The sequence below is a fragment of the Octopus sinensis genome, linkage group LG2 (assembly GCF_006345805.1).
Source record: "Octopus sinensis linkage group LG2, ASM634580v1, whole genome shotgun sequence".
NCBI lineage: Eukaryota > Metazoa > Mollusca > Cephalopoda > Octopoda > Octopodidae > Octopus > Octopus sinensis.
The window spans coordinates 113,107,156-113,120,794 of NC_042998.1; positions in this window are offsets into that span (position 1 = coordinate 113,107,156).

The following is a 13,639-nucleotide window of genomic DNA, read 5'->3' on the forward strand; positions in this document are numbered from 1 at the left end:
GCAGGTTTTTTCTGTTTTCTATGGAAGAGAAACAGCCCGAAACTTTAGACCTTTGACTTCTCAAGCCAATTGACAATATCAATGTCCTTTAACTTTCCCGCAAATAATAATGATAATAATAATACTTTCTACTATAGGCACAGGGCCTGAAATTTTGGGGGAAGGGGCAAGTCGATTACATCGACTCCAGTACTCAACTGGTACTTAATTTACCGACCCCGAAAGATGAAAGGCAAAGTCGACCTCGACGGAACTTGAACGTAGAACGAAATGTCGCTAAGCATTTTGCCCGGCGTGCTAACGATTCTGCCAGTTCGCCGCCTTAATAATAATAATAATAATAATAATAATAATAATAATAATAATAATAATGATAATAATAATAATAATAATAATAATAATAATAATAATAATAATAATTAATTCGTTTATTGGCCACAAGGGCTAACAAAAACCAATTATAACATGTAGGAACAAAACACAGGACGAAAGTTACAAAGGGTTTTGTCCGTTTTAAAAAAAGTCCGTGTACAAAAGTAGGATAACAACGAAAATATGTAACAAATAGAACTCCCAATAGGGGGAGGCGCTTCGAAAGGTTACTCGTAGAAAAACCCATAAAAGCCACGGGAGCCTGATCCGGGGGGGGGGAGCCACTTTCTCCTTTTGTAATACCTTTTTTTTTTACAGGTGTATCCTCAGAATTGATCCGTTCATACTGGCCATTCTTGCGACATTCACCCACCTTTCAATAAACTTTACTACGAGACAGCACTTCCCTCTCTACTCTCATCTTCCTTTTCAAGTGAAACTTGAAAAAGTTGATGAGGCCTTGGCCAAAGAGGAAAGTGTCTGACCTTAGCCCTTTCAAATGGGGCCACCATATCACCTCTTTCGCTACAGCAACTAGGCAAAGGAAAATTGCCTTGCCCTCCCGGTTAAAGGAGGTCGGCGGGGCAATCCTCACTATAATAATAATAATAATAATAATAATAATAACGCCAGCGCTTCTTTGAACAAAACAAAAAGTTCAACTCCAACCCCAAAAGTTCTACCAAGAACTTGGCAAAAATAAAATAGAAATCACTGCAGCACCAACAGCAGAAGTGGAAGAATTCTGGAGAGAAATATGGTCAGCAAACGAACAACCAAAAAAAAGGAGTATCAAAACAACAAACTCAGCATCTGAGCAACTTTGGACCCCCATAACAACTGAAGAGGTCACCCAGGCACTGCAAAGACTAAGCAACTGGAAGGCACCTGGGCATGACAAGATCCCCAATTTCTGGTTGAAATATCTATCAGGAATGCACAAAAAGCTGGCTGAAGACAGAGCCAGAGACAATGCCTGAATGGCTCACGAAGGGAAAACCATCTTAATTCCCAAATCAAATGAGACAGCAAAACCAGAAAACTACAGACCAATAACCTGCCTCCCTACAATGTACAAGGCATTTACTGCAGTGATATCGCAAAGGTTGAACAAGCACCTGGACGTAAACAACCTGTTTCCAGAAGAGCAGAAAGGATGCCGCAAAGGCTCATATGGCTGTAAAGATCAACTAATGATTAATAAAGCCATAACTGAAGACAGCCACAGAAAGAAGAAAGGTCTCAGTATGGCCTGGATCGACTACAAAAAGGCGTTAGATAGCATCCCCCACACATGGATCCTCGAAACACTAGCCATTAACAAAGTAGCACCAACAATTATAAAATTCATAGGGCACTCTATGAATAAATGGCAAACAGTGCTACAGCTCCAAACAAAAGAGGGACTCATGAAAACCAAAGCCATCCCCATTAGAAGAGGAATATTCCAGGGAGACACGCTCTCTCCACTCCTTTTCTGCTTGGCACTGTCACCTCTATCTGATATGCTAAATAGAACTGGATGCGGATATAAATGTTATGGCAAAACGATCAGCCACCTTTTAGGATGACCTAAAACTATACGCTGCAAATGACAAACAGCTGGAAACACTATTAAAGACAGTTCATGGATTTACCAAAGAAATAGATATGAAATTTGGATTAGAAAAATGCACCAAAGTAACCCTGAAAAGAGGAAAACTAGTTAAGAGTAGTAACATCACACTAGATAAAAACCAATGAAATAAAAGAATTAGACCAAAGCCAAACTTACAAATACTTAGGAATCCATGAACTAGATAAGACACAACACACACAAATGAAAGAGAAAATAAAAAGATAATATTATAGACGAGTTAGATCAATACTAAAAACATAGCTCAATGCTAAAAACAAGATAATAGGTATTAACAATTTAGCTGTCCCAGTTATAAGTTACAGCTTCAATATCCTTAACTGGACACTAAATGAACTGACCAAAATAGATAGGAAAACAAGAAAAATAATGACAGGATCTAAGATGCATCACCCAAAATCTGACATAGAAAGACTATATATACAACGTATAGAAGGTGGTAGAGGCCTTATACAGCTGGAAAACTACTATAAAATAACCACCATAGGATTGCAAAAATATCTACTTCAGAAGGAAGGAAAACTGATACAAATAGCGGCAAAACACAAGCAAAACAAAAAACTGTTCTCAGTATTTAAGGAAGCTGACAAATACAAACAAGAAATCATACCACCTAATAAATATGAAAAAGAAGAAGAAGATGAAGAAACAACAAAAACTATAAAACAAATGAAATCCAAACTAAAAATAGAACAGCAACGAACCATGATAAAACGATGGCAAGAAAAGCCCCTTCATGGTAAATACTGGACTAAACTAAACGCAAAAGAAATAGACAAAGAAAAATCCCAGCAATGGTTGAGAAGCTCAGGACTCAAAGCAGAGACAGAGGGATTTTTAACTGCAGCACAAGATCAAAGCCTCCCCACCAGAAATTACCAAAAACATGTAATGAAAAGAAATATAACTAGTAACTGCAGAATATGTGGAGATGGACAAGAAACAATAAATCATATTATCTCTGGCTGCCCAGTCCTGGCTAAGAAGGAATATATTCACAGACATGACAGAGTTGGAACCTACATACACTGGAAGCTATGCCAACATTATGGAATAACAACAGAAAAAAGATGGTATAGGCACACACCAGAAAAGGTCACAGAAAACGAGAAAGCAACCATACTCTGGGATATGCCGATACACACAGATAGAGAAATTAAGGCCAACAGACCAGATATAGTTGTCAGGGATCATGAAGAAAAAAATGCTTTCTAATTGATGTATCAATACCGGCAGATGACAACGTGTCTCTAAAAGAAATGGAGAAACTTTCAAAATACAAAGACCTGGAAATAGAGGTAACCAGAATGTGGAATCTAAAAACAGAAACAATTCCTATCATAGTAGGTGCATTAGGCATGATAAAAAAATATTCAGACAAATACATAACAAAAACACCAGGACTTACAAACACATATAACATACAGAAAATTGCACTACTAGGCACTGCACACATCCTACGCAGAACACTTTCCATACAATAACCATCAGAGCATCACAACAAATCACAGCACATACCCAAGGCACACAGAGCTGCGCTCGGTAGTGAAGTGAAAGCACACTATAAAAATAAAACTACTGAATAATAATAATAATAATAATGCCCTGATGCAGTACCAGACAATGGCTCTCATAGCTCCTGATCTTAACTTATTGGAAGTGTTATCGCGCACATTGTATTGTCATGGCTACAGCAAATATTCTGCTCAATACCACAGATTTGCTTGTCAGTTGTTTGAAGTTTACCAGTTGAGCATGTCTCTTAGTGGCTGATGATATGTGCATCTCTGATCACGAGCAGAAGTAGTAGGGGAGCATCATAGCCGTGTGTTGAAAGGAATTCTTGGAGGTTTGGATAATTCACCTTTGGAAACATGGGTGTTACGTTCAACATCCTTAAACAATTCTTATTCAGGGACCCTTTTGAGTGGGATGGGCTACTCGACCAGAAGAAAATTCAAACTGGGCTCCACCTGCAAGGTCATGCGCTGTTTATCTTGATATGAGATCACCATGTTGCGCACATATGGTTGTGATACATGTGCCTGGTGTACCCTTATCAGACGGGTAGTCATGATGGGTATACTGGGCTTCGTATATTTTACCCCAGTGTCACTTTGATGGCATGCACTGCTTTCTCACTCATCATCATCATCATCATCATCATTTAGCGTCCGTTTTCCATGCTAGCATGGGTTGGACGGTTCTACTGGGGTCTGTGAAGCCAGAAGGCTTCATCAGGCCCAGTCAAATCTGGCAGTGTTTCTACGGCTGGATGCCCTTCCTAACGCCAACCACTCCGTGAGTGTAGTGGGTGCTTTTTACGTGCCACCCGCACTGGTGCCAGACAGAGCTGGCAAACGGCCACGAACGGATGGTGCTTTTTATGTGCCACCGGCACGAGGGCCAGGCGAGGCTGGCAACGGACACGAAACGGGGCGGTGCTGGCAACGGTCGCGAAACGGAAAGTTCTCTTACATGCCACCAGCACTGGTAACACATCTGCAATTTCCATTGATCGATTTCCATTGATCGATTTCGATTCTGATCCTCACTTGCCTCAATGGGTCTTCACAAGCAGAGTTTCGACATGCCACCGGCACTGGTAGCACATCCGCAATTTCCATTGATCGATTTCGATTCTGATCCTCACTTGCCTCAACACGTCTTCACAAGTAGAGTTTTGTGTCCCAAGAAGGGAAGGTATGCATACGTAGGCTGGCTCCATCCCATGTAGAAGGCCACGGGTTGTGGACTCACTTGTCCTGCCGGGTCTTCTCGCGCACAGCACACTTCCAGAGGTCTCGGTCTCTAGTCAATAAGAATGATAATAATAATAATGGGCTTTCCCACCGAAGATGACATATGAGTGTTCAACTTTTACTAAACGACCTGCACAAATGATTTGTTTATAGTGATCAAATGTTCATGCAATACATAAGCTCACACTCTCCATCAAATCAACATTGTCTGAACAGGTGCACAGTGTACCATGCATCAGGTGTTGAAGTGATCACAGAGCAACATGAGATGAAGTGTTTTTACTCAAGGCCACAACGCACCACTGGTCTAGGAAGTGAAATCATGATTTAGCAATTATGGTATATGATCGTTGAATACGTTTTGATATATTTTATTTCGACTTCATTATTGGGAATAAAAATCTTTTGAATTTATCTACAGACGTAGAGCAAATGAACGTCTAAACAGAATACAAACAAGATCACTAACTCTGTTTCAATTTTTAACCACAAATAACAGCCCATCCAAATAAACGCCCATGGGCAAGCTAATGGATGGGCATATTTTCAGAAAACTCCAATAATACTGTAATATTTGTAATATTAAAAGGAAAAGAAATCTGTGCTCTGTGTAAACCTGGTAATTGTTTATAAAGCAGCAATATTTGTAATTTTTATGCAAGCTATTTGACAATGGAGATATCTTCTCTAAACATCTTCCTTTAGTTAATATTTATATATTATAAACAGTGTCTTTTAATTCTATATTTTAAATTATCTTTGGTTTCTGAAGCGAATTTTCTGCCAAGAATAGTTATAATAGACTATTCTTGGCAGCTGAAACAATTCATAAAAACTGAAAGTATATTAGGAAAAGAGTTAGCTATTGCTATAGTTGCCTACTATCAAATGACAGCATATATTGTAATATACTACCTAATTTTACAGAACTTCTTGGCTATGAATGCTGTATTCATGGATATGGATTTGAAACTGAGATATACAAGAAATCATTCATTAAGAATGAATATTTGAAGACACCTATTATGCTATTGAAGTAAGTTTTTATGGATGACATCATTAGTGGAACCAAAGGCAGCAGCAAAAGAAAAATGTGTAAAAGGACTTTTAATGTAAGACCTAGAAATTCGTGACCAACTCACAAAGAGGCATTATGGTGTAAGGTAACATTTTGCTACTCCTTTTCATGATGGTTCTAGAGTTGATTTAAAGACAGGCAAAGAAAGAAGATTGAGAGACATTTTGTTCTTTGGCTGCTAAAACTATGGGCAAATGAAGTCACCACCATACTAAAAGCAAAACTAATGTTTGTGCATAATATAGGAGCAAGTTATACATACCTACAAGTTGTTAGACATTCATGCAAACAAAAGTATCTCTACAGGAAATATACAAAATATCTCCATGCAAAGTATATCATACATCCATACAAAATATTTCTTAGTTAAAACATGTCATATGTATATACCCATAAAAAAAAAATTTCTGCATAAAATATGTAATACAATCACAAAACACTATCGCAACAGAAAATATATTAGAATATATAACAGAGCAAACATACAAAGAAAAATAGATGGAAAAGTGTACTAGAAAATCCCTACAAAGTTGACTTGGTTTTATAGTGCTTGAAAACACTGTGTGTGTGTGTGTGTGTGTGTGTGTGTGTGTGTGTGTGTGTGTAGGCACAATGGCCCAGTGATTAAGGCAGCGAACTCGTGGTCGTAGGAGTGCTGGTTATACCTTAAATTTAATAAAAGGCAGAAGGTTAATGTTGGAAAACTATTTATTACATATATCATTGCCAGAGCGGCTAACTGACTTCCGCGCTGAAGGCACCATTCGAGCAGGATTATTACCAGCATTGCCTTACTGGCACCTGTGCCGTTGGCATGTGTAAAAAATTCAAACGAGGTCGTTGCCAGTACCGCCTGACTGACCCCCGTGCCGGTGGCACATAAAAGCACCCACTACACACTCAGACTGGTTGGCATTAGGAAGGGCATCCAGCTGTAGAAACTCTGCCAGATCAAGACTGCCCACAGTCAAACCGTCCAACCCATGCTAGCATGGAAAGTGGACGTTAAACGAGGATGATGATGATGATGATGATCTGCTCAATCAGGTGTTCTTGCATCATGGGAACTGGACAGTATATTACTACTGCATAACTCCTGCTGCCTTTAATATAATGTGCATACGATTTCATGGGACTCCTATAGTTGCATTGTTCATGAAGCAGAGAGAGCAATATTGACAAGAAAAATTTTTTTTTTTTTAAAACAGAAAAGAAAAACTGTTGAGATGCAAGAGTTTAACCTGGAAATGAAAGAAATGATCAGAGCTGTACAGAACACAAGGACTGAACTAGGATTGATGTAAGACAAAAACAAAGGAGTATCCAATCAGAATGCCAAGAGTATGTAAAATATTGTAACCAGACAAATTTGCCAGACTGGAGAGGAAGAGTGGACAGCAAAAATAATGGACATGAGTTGGCCTGGGGCTATAGTAGAAAACATTTACCTAAGGTATTACACAATGAGACTGAACCCAAAAGTGCATGATTGTGAAGCAAACTTCCTAACCACACAGCTCTGCCTTTGCCAACACATACATACAGATATTCATCATTTTAACATCTACTTTAAATATATATGCATATATATATATATATATATATATATATATATATATATATATATATACAGAGAGAGAGAGACACACACATTCTTGTGTCTTCCATCTTCTGTCTCTTTCATTTGATGTATGTATGTATGTATGTATGTATGTATGTATGTATGTATGTATGTATGCATGTAATCTCTAGCTATAGAGGGGATCTATAGAAGAGGTAGACCCAGAAGACGTGGGACAAGTAGATGAAGTATGATCTTTGGTTGCTGAGTCTCTTTGTTGTTGAGTCTCATGGAAACAATGGCAAGTGATGGAGACTTCTGGTGATTTGCTGTGCTTGAGAAGAGTCTTTAAGCCACCTCAAATTCAAATCAAACATACTGCACTATACCCGCCCTTATGCATTGAATCTAAGTTCCAAATATCATAAGGATCCATTCAGTAATTTTGGTCCATAAAATTGTATGAAACACACAGCATTACTCTACTCCCTAGGCTTGGATTTTGTGTTCCAAATTTCATTAGGATCAGTGCAGTAGTTTTCGAATCTATAAGTAACACACACGAACAGACATAAAGACATTGACTTTCATATAATAGATATAAATATGCACATATACATATATATATATACATACATAATATATGTATGTGTGTATGAATGTATGTATGTATGTATGTATGTATGTATGTATGTAAGCATGCATGCATGCATGTGTGAAATAATAGTTTCACTTTAATAGTTTCAGTATAAATTGTGAAACTATTGAAGTGAAATTATCTGATATTACAATAGAGAGATGCTATTATATCACTTTTGATACGTAATACTGAAATAGTGGACGAGACAAGAGATTGCGTTAGGCAGGAAGTTGAAAAAATGTTTAGCCCATTACTCTACATGACCCTAAATAAGGCATGTGTAAAATTTGAATGAAATCGGTTGTGTAGTTCTCATATTTTAGGGATTCAGACAGACAGGCAGACTGACAGATTATGTATGTATGTATGTATGTATGTATGTATGTATGTATGTATGTATGTATGTATGTACGCATGTATGTATGTATGTATATATGTATGTATGTGAAATAATAGTTTCACTTTAATGTGGCTGTGTGGTAAGTAGCTTGCTTACCAACCACATGGGTCCGGATTCAGTCCCACTGAGTGGCACCGTGGGCAAGTGTCTTCTACTATAGCCTCGGGCCGAGTTACGTCCCTGTAACTTAGTAGTTTGGCAAAAAACCTTGTGAGTGGATTTGGTAGACGGAAACTGAAAGAAGCCCCTCGTATATATGTATGTATGTATGTACGTATGTATGTATGTATGTATGTACGTATGTATGTATGTGTATATGTTTGTGCGTCTGTGTTTATCCCCCCAACATCGCTTGACAACTGATGGTGGTGTGTTTACGTCCCCGTAACCTAGCGGTTCGACAAAAACAGCCCGATAGAATAAGTACGAGGCTTACAAAGAATAAGTCCTGGGGTCGATTTACTCGACAAAAGGCAATGCTCCAGCATGGCCGCAGTCAAATGACTGAAACAAGTAAAAGAGTAAAAGTGAAACTATTAAAGTGAAAGCAGCTGACATTACACTAGAGATATTATCGTTTCACTTTTGACACGTAATACTGAAATAGTGGACGAGATAAGAGATTGCTCTGGGCTCGCATTAGGCAGGAAGTTGAGAACTTTGTTGGTCCATGACGTGTAAAATTTTAATGAAATCGGTTGAATAGTTCTTGAGTTTTAGGGATTCATATATATATATATATATATAGATAGTATTCCATAGACGCTTAACAGACGAATAAAAGTTCAAATTTATGCTACAAGCGATTCTGGGTTTTTTTCCCAGCCAATACAGCTCACGACTTCTGAAAAAAATATATAAGGTAAATCTTTTCCCAAAAAAACCCTCAGACAAAATTATACTAACAGCTGATTGATAAATGTGAGTGATATCCTAAACTCAACGCTCAATGTCCTTTATTTAAAAATGTAGGGTGTGATTTAAGGGAGATTTGACAGCTCTTTCAAGCAGTCGAGTGACAACGTGTGATATGTAAGTCAGTCTTGATCAAGCAACTTTAGGACTAAAAGTGTTTCCACCAGGACCATCCTGTCGTTTTTAAGACTATCTAAGACTACATTATTTAAATGGGTGCTTTCCTTTCTCTATAGTGTAGGTATGATTTAAGGCCAATTTGACTGCTATTTCTAGCAGGTCGAGTGATCAAGTAGAAGTTCTCTCGATCGCTTTGAATAGAGCAGCAAAGTAAAATTTTTTTTTTTTAATTCGCAGGAGTCTGAAGTAAATGCTGATGTTCAGCAACGGCAAAAATGAAACTTGTTTATAAAGTTTGACATGAAGTAGAAGCGTTAAAGCAAACGTTTTGGGGGTGCAGTCAGTTTTCCGAGAAAACTAACTAGATGATAATAGTGTAATTGTGTGTGCATAGGTCGGTTTTTGTCCCAGGCAACCTATGAACAAAGACTTATCTCGTTTATTTACCTTTGTTTTATTTATTTTGTTTTACTTCAGATTGGGTTTTATTATCCAAGGTGACAATACCTAAAATGTTTTTTTTTTCAATTTAATTTTCGAAACACTGAGATATAAATTTGAAAGAAACTTGACAACTACTAGGTGATCGAGCAAGCACAAGCTCATTCGGTTAGCACGAGATGTTAATTTTAGCTAATAGTTAACGATGATGGTTAAGTGGTGGTTGTGAGAGAAGTAAAGGCTTACGACATATTTTATTGAATATCTATTTCTTTATTACCCACAAGGGGCTAAACATAGAGGGGACAAACAAAAACAGACATAGGTATTAAGTCGATTATATCGACCCCAGTGCGTAACTGGTACTTAATTTATCGACCCCGAAAGGATGAAAGGCAAAGTCGACCTCGGCGGAATTTGAACTCACAACGTAACGACAGACGAAATACCGCTAAGCATTTCGCCCGGTGTGCTAACGTTTCTGCCAGCTCGCCGCCTTAAAAAAACCATGACGACAATCACGTAGCATATTGAATAGTAGTAGAGATAGTGTTGGTGGAGATAGTAGTAGAGAAGGAGGTAGTGAGAGTGGGGGTGGGGGTCGTCGTCGTCGTCGTTGTGGTAGAAAATAAATGGTCCTTCAGTGACATTGATATCAGAGGTGGTGGCGGTAAGAGTAATAATAGTTACTAGGTACATACAATGAAAATAATCATCCAATGATTACAATGGCGATTGTTTACAAAAGAAGTAGGAGGGATAGCAGCAGTCGAGTGCAATACCGACAAGATATACTCGATACAAACAAATATTTTTTTATGCACCCTTTTCAAGCCTAGCCAGGCTCATGGGCCCGGTTTCCCGGTTTCTATGGCGTATGTGTTCCCCCCCAGCTGGGCGCAGCGTTACTCAAGAAACTGGAAGAAAGAGTGAGAGAAAGAGTACAACAGGGGTCGCCTATAAGCCTCGTGGAGCTTTTAGGTGTTTTCGCTCAATAAACACACACAACGCCCGGTCTGGGAATCGAAACCGCGATCTTCCGACCACTGGGCCATTGCGCCTCCACAACAAACAGATATATATATATATATATATATATATATAAGGTATATACATAGCATAAATTATTTATTATATAGAAGGAGCTTCTACAGGACTAGTACTGTTTCATAAGAGAAATCTTCAGGAAGCTTCCTGAAGATTTCTCTTGAATAAACAGTATAGTCCTGTAGAAGCTCCTTCTATATAATATATATATATATATATATATATATATAGCTTCCTGGTTGTTGTTAGGCTACTCTCTACTAGACCCTTATTTTGAAGAGCTACGATTAAAAGTTAAAAGCCTTCTAGCTATGACCATTCCAACCCTTTCTTTTTTCTTTATGGGTATGATTTGATAAACATATGGCTTCTATTTCTAGCAAATCTATTGACCTCGTCTCAGTTTCCATATATATATATATATATATATATAAATTGCAGCGTGGAAAGGTGTTTGTAAGCCATTTAAGAAACACAAAAACCATTAGATTCAGTTCAACATTTTAATTTAATATTTTCGTCGCTTTGAAACCGCGACCTATTCACTGACAAAACTTCGTGCTGCATCTCTATATATATACGATTTTGATAGGTCGAGCAGACCGTGTCCTTTTGTTGACTTGTTAGCAATTCATTTTTAGTTTTAACCTATTTCTAACAGAATAATTAGTAATACCTGCAAGAAATGGGTTAAAACTCAAAATTATTTGCTAACAAGCCAACAAAAGGACGCGGTCTGCTCAAACTATCAAAATCGTACACATTTGTGTCTTGCACACGGTGTCCTAGATATACAAATTATAGGTCTACTCTATCAGAGCTGGTCGGAAGCAAACAACAACCTAATAAACCAGCGAGAAAACCGAGACGAGGTCAATAGATTTGCTAGAAATAGAAGCCATATGTTTATCAAATCATACCCATAAAGAAAAAAGAAAGGGTTGGAATGGTCATAGCTAGAAGGCTTTTAACTTTTAATCGTAACTCTTCAAAATAAGGGTCTAGTAGAGAGTAGCCTAACAATAACCAGGAAGCTTATATGTGGTTATCTACCTGGCTATAGAAAGTAGTCAAATCTCTCAAATCATACCTTGAAGCAGTGGTTCTCAACCGGGGTGTATATGACCCTTAGGGATCTGTATAAGTTTTGTTCTTAAAACTGATGTGCAAAAAACTGGTTATACTTCTACAATACACTAAATGCTTTCAACAATTTGTTGTGCAAGATTTGTTATACTATTTCTAATAATATTATAAAAATACAATAAGGTTTCTTTCAATCATTGAATGGCTGGGAGGTTCTACCCGAGTAAAATGGGAATTAAAGGGGGTCCATAGGTAACAAAAAAAAAATGGATGAGAACCACTGCCTTAAAGTTTTTGAAAACGGAAAAGGAAGCTAGAAAACTGATAAAAAAAAAAAGCAACGACTGGAAAGCTTTTGAACATATGTCGACTCGATTAGGGTCGACCTGGGGCTAAACAATAGTTTGGTGGGGTATTTTGTTTTTGTTATTTTCTACTATAGGCACAATTTTGGCCTGAAATTTTGGGGGAGGGGCGAGTCGATTATATCGAACCCTGATGTGTAAGTGGTACTTATTTTACCGAAAGGAGTTTGAACTCAGAACACAAAGACAGCAGAAATGCTACTAAACATTTCGTCCGGCGTGCTAACAATTCTGCCAGGGCTAACTATTCCACCACGACCACCACGACTGTAATAATAACTTCTGCTACCGCCACTACCATTTTAACAATTACAACTACCACCACGACATTAACAATGAACAATACTGCCACCACTACTATCGCCATTATACTTCACCTTTTTAAAAGTACTAATACACTAATACTGCCACCATGACAGTGAAAGACTTTAAATAACCAGGCTTGTTTTACTATTCGTTCTCCATGTAATGGTGGTAGTAACGTGTGTGTGCGCGCGCGCGCTGGGAAACAGCTTTTTCTTTAACATATTGAAAACAATAGATCAGTATTACCGGAGAGTTAAGTTTACTTTGCAACCACGAGCTCCTTGCTCCGATCCCACTACATAGCACCTTGGGCAGAATACAAATGTGTTTTCTGTCTTATCGAAGATACAAAAAAAAAATCATTCACAACATCAAGACACACACATCATCATCATCGTTTAACGTCTGCTTTCCATGCTAGCATGGGTTCGACGATTTTGACTGAGGGCTGGCGAACCAGATGGCTGCACCAGGCTCCAATTTTGATCTGGCAAAATTTCTACTACTGGATGCCCTTCCTAACGCCAACCACTCCAAGAGTGTAGTGGGTGCTTTTTACATGGCACCGGCACGAGGGCCAGTCAGGCGGTACTGGCAATGACCTCGCTCGAATCTTTTTACACGTGCCAGTGAAACAACGTTGGTAACGATCACACTCGAATGGTGCCCTTTTACATGCCACAGGTACAGAAGCCAGTTGGCTGCTCTGGCAACAATCACGCTCAGATGGTGCTCTTGGCACCCTACTAGCACAGGCACAAGTGCCAGTAAGGCGACACTGGTAACGATCATACTCAAATGGTGCCCTTTTATGTGCTACTGGCACGGAAGCTGTTTAGCCACTCTGTCAACGATCACACTTGTATGGTGCTCTTTGCACCCCACTAGCACGGATGCCAGTCATCGAATT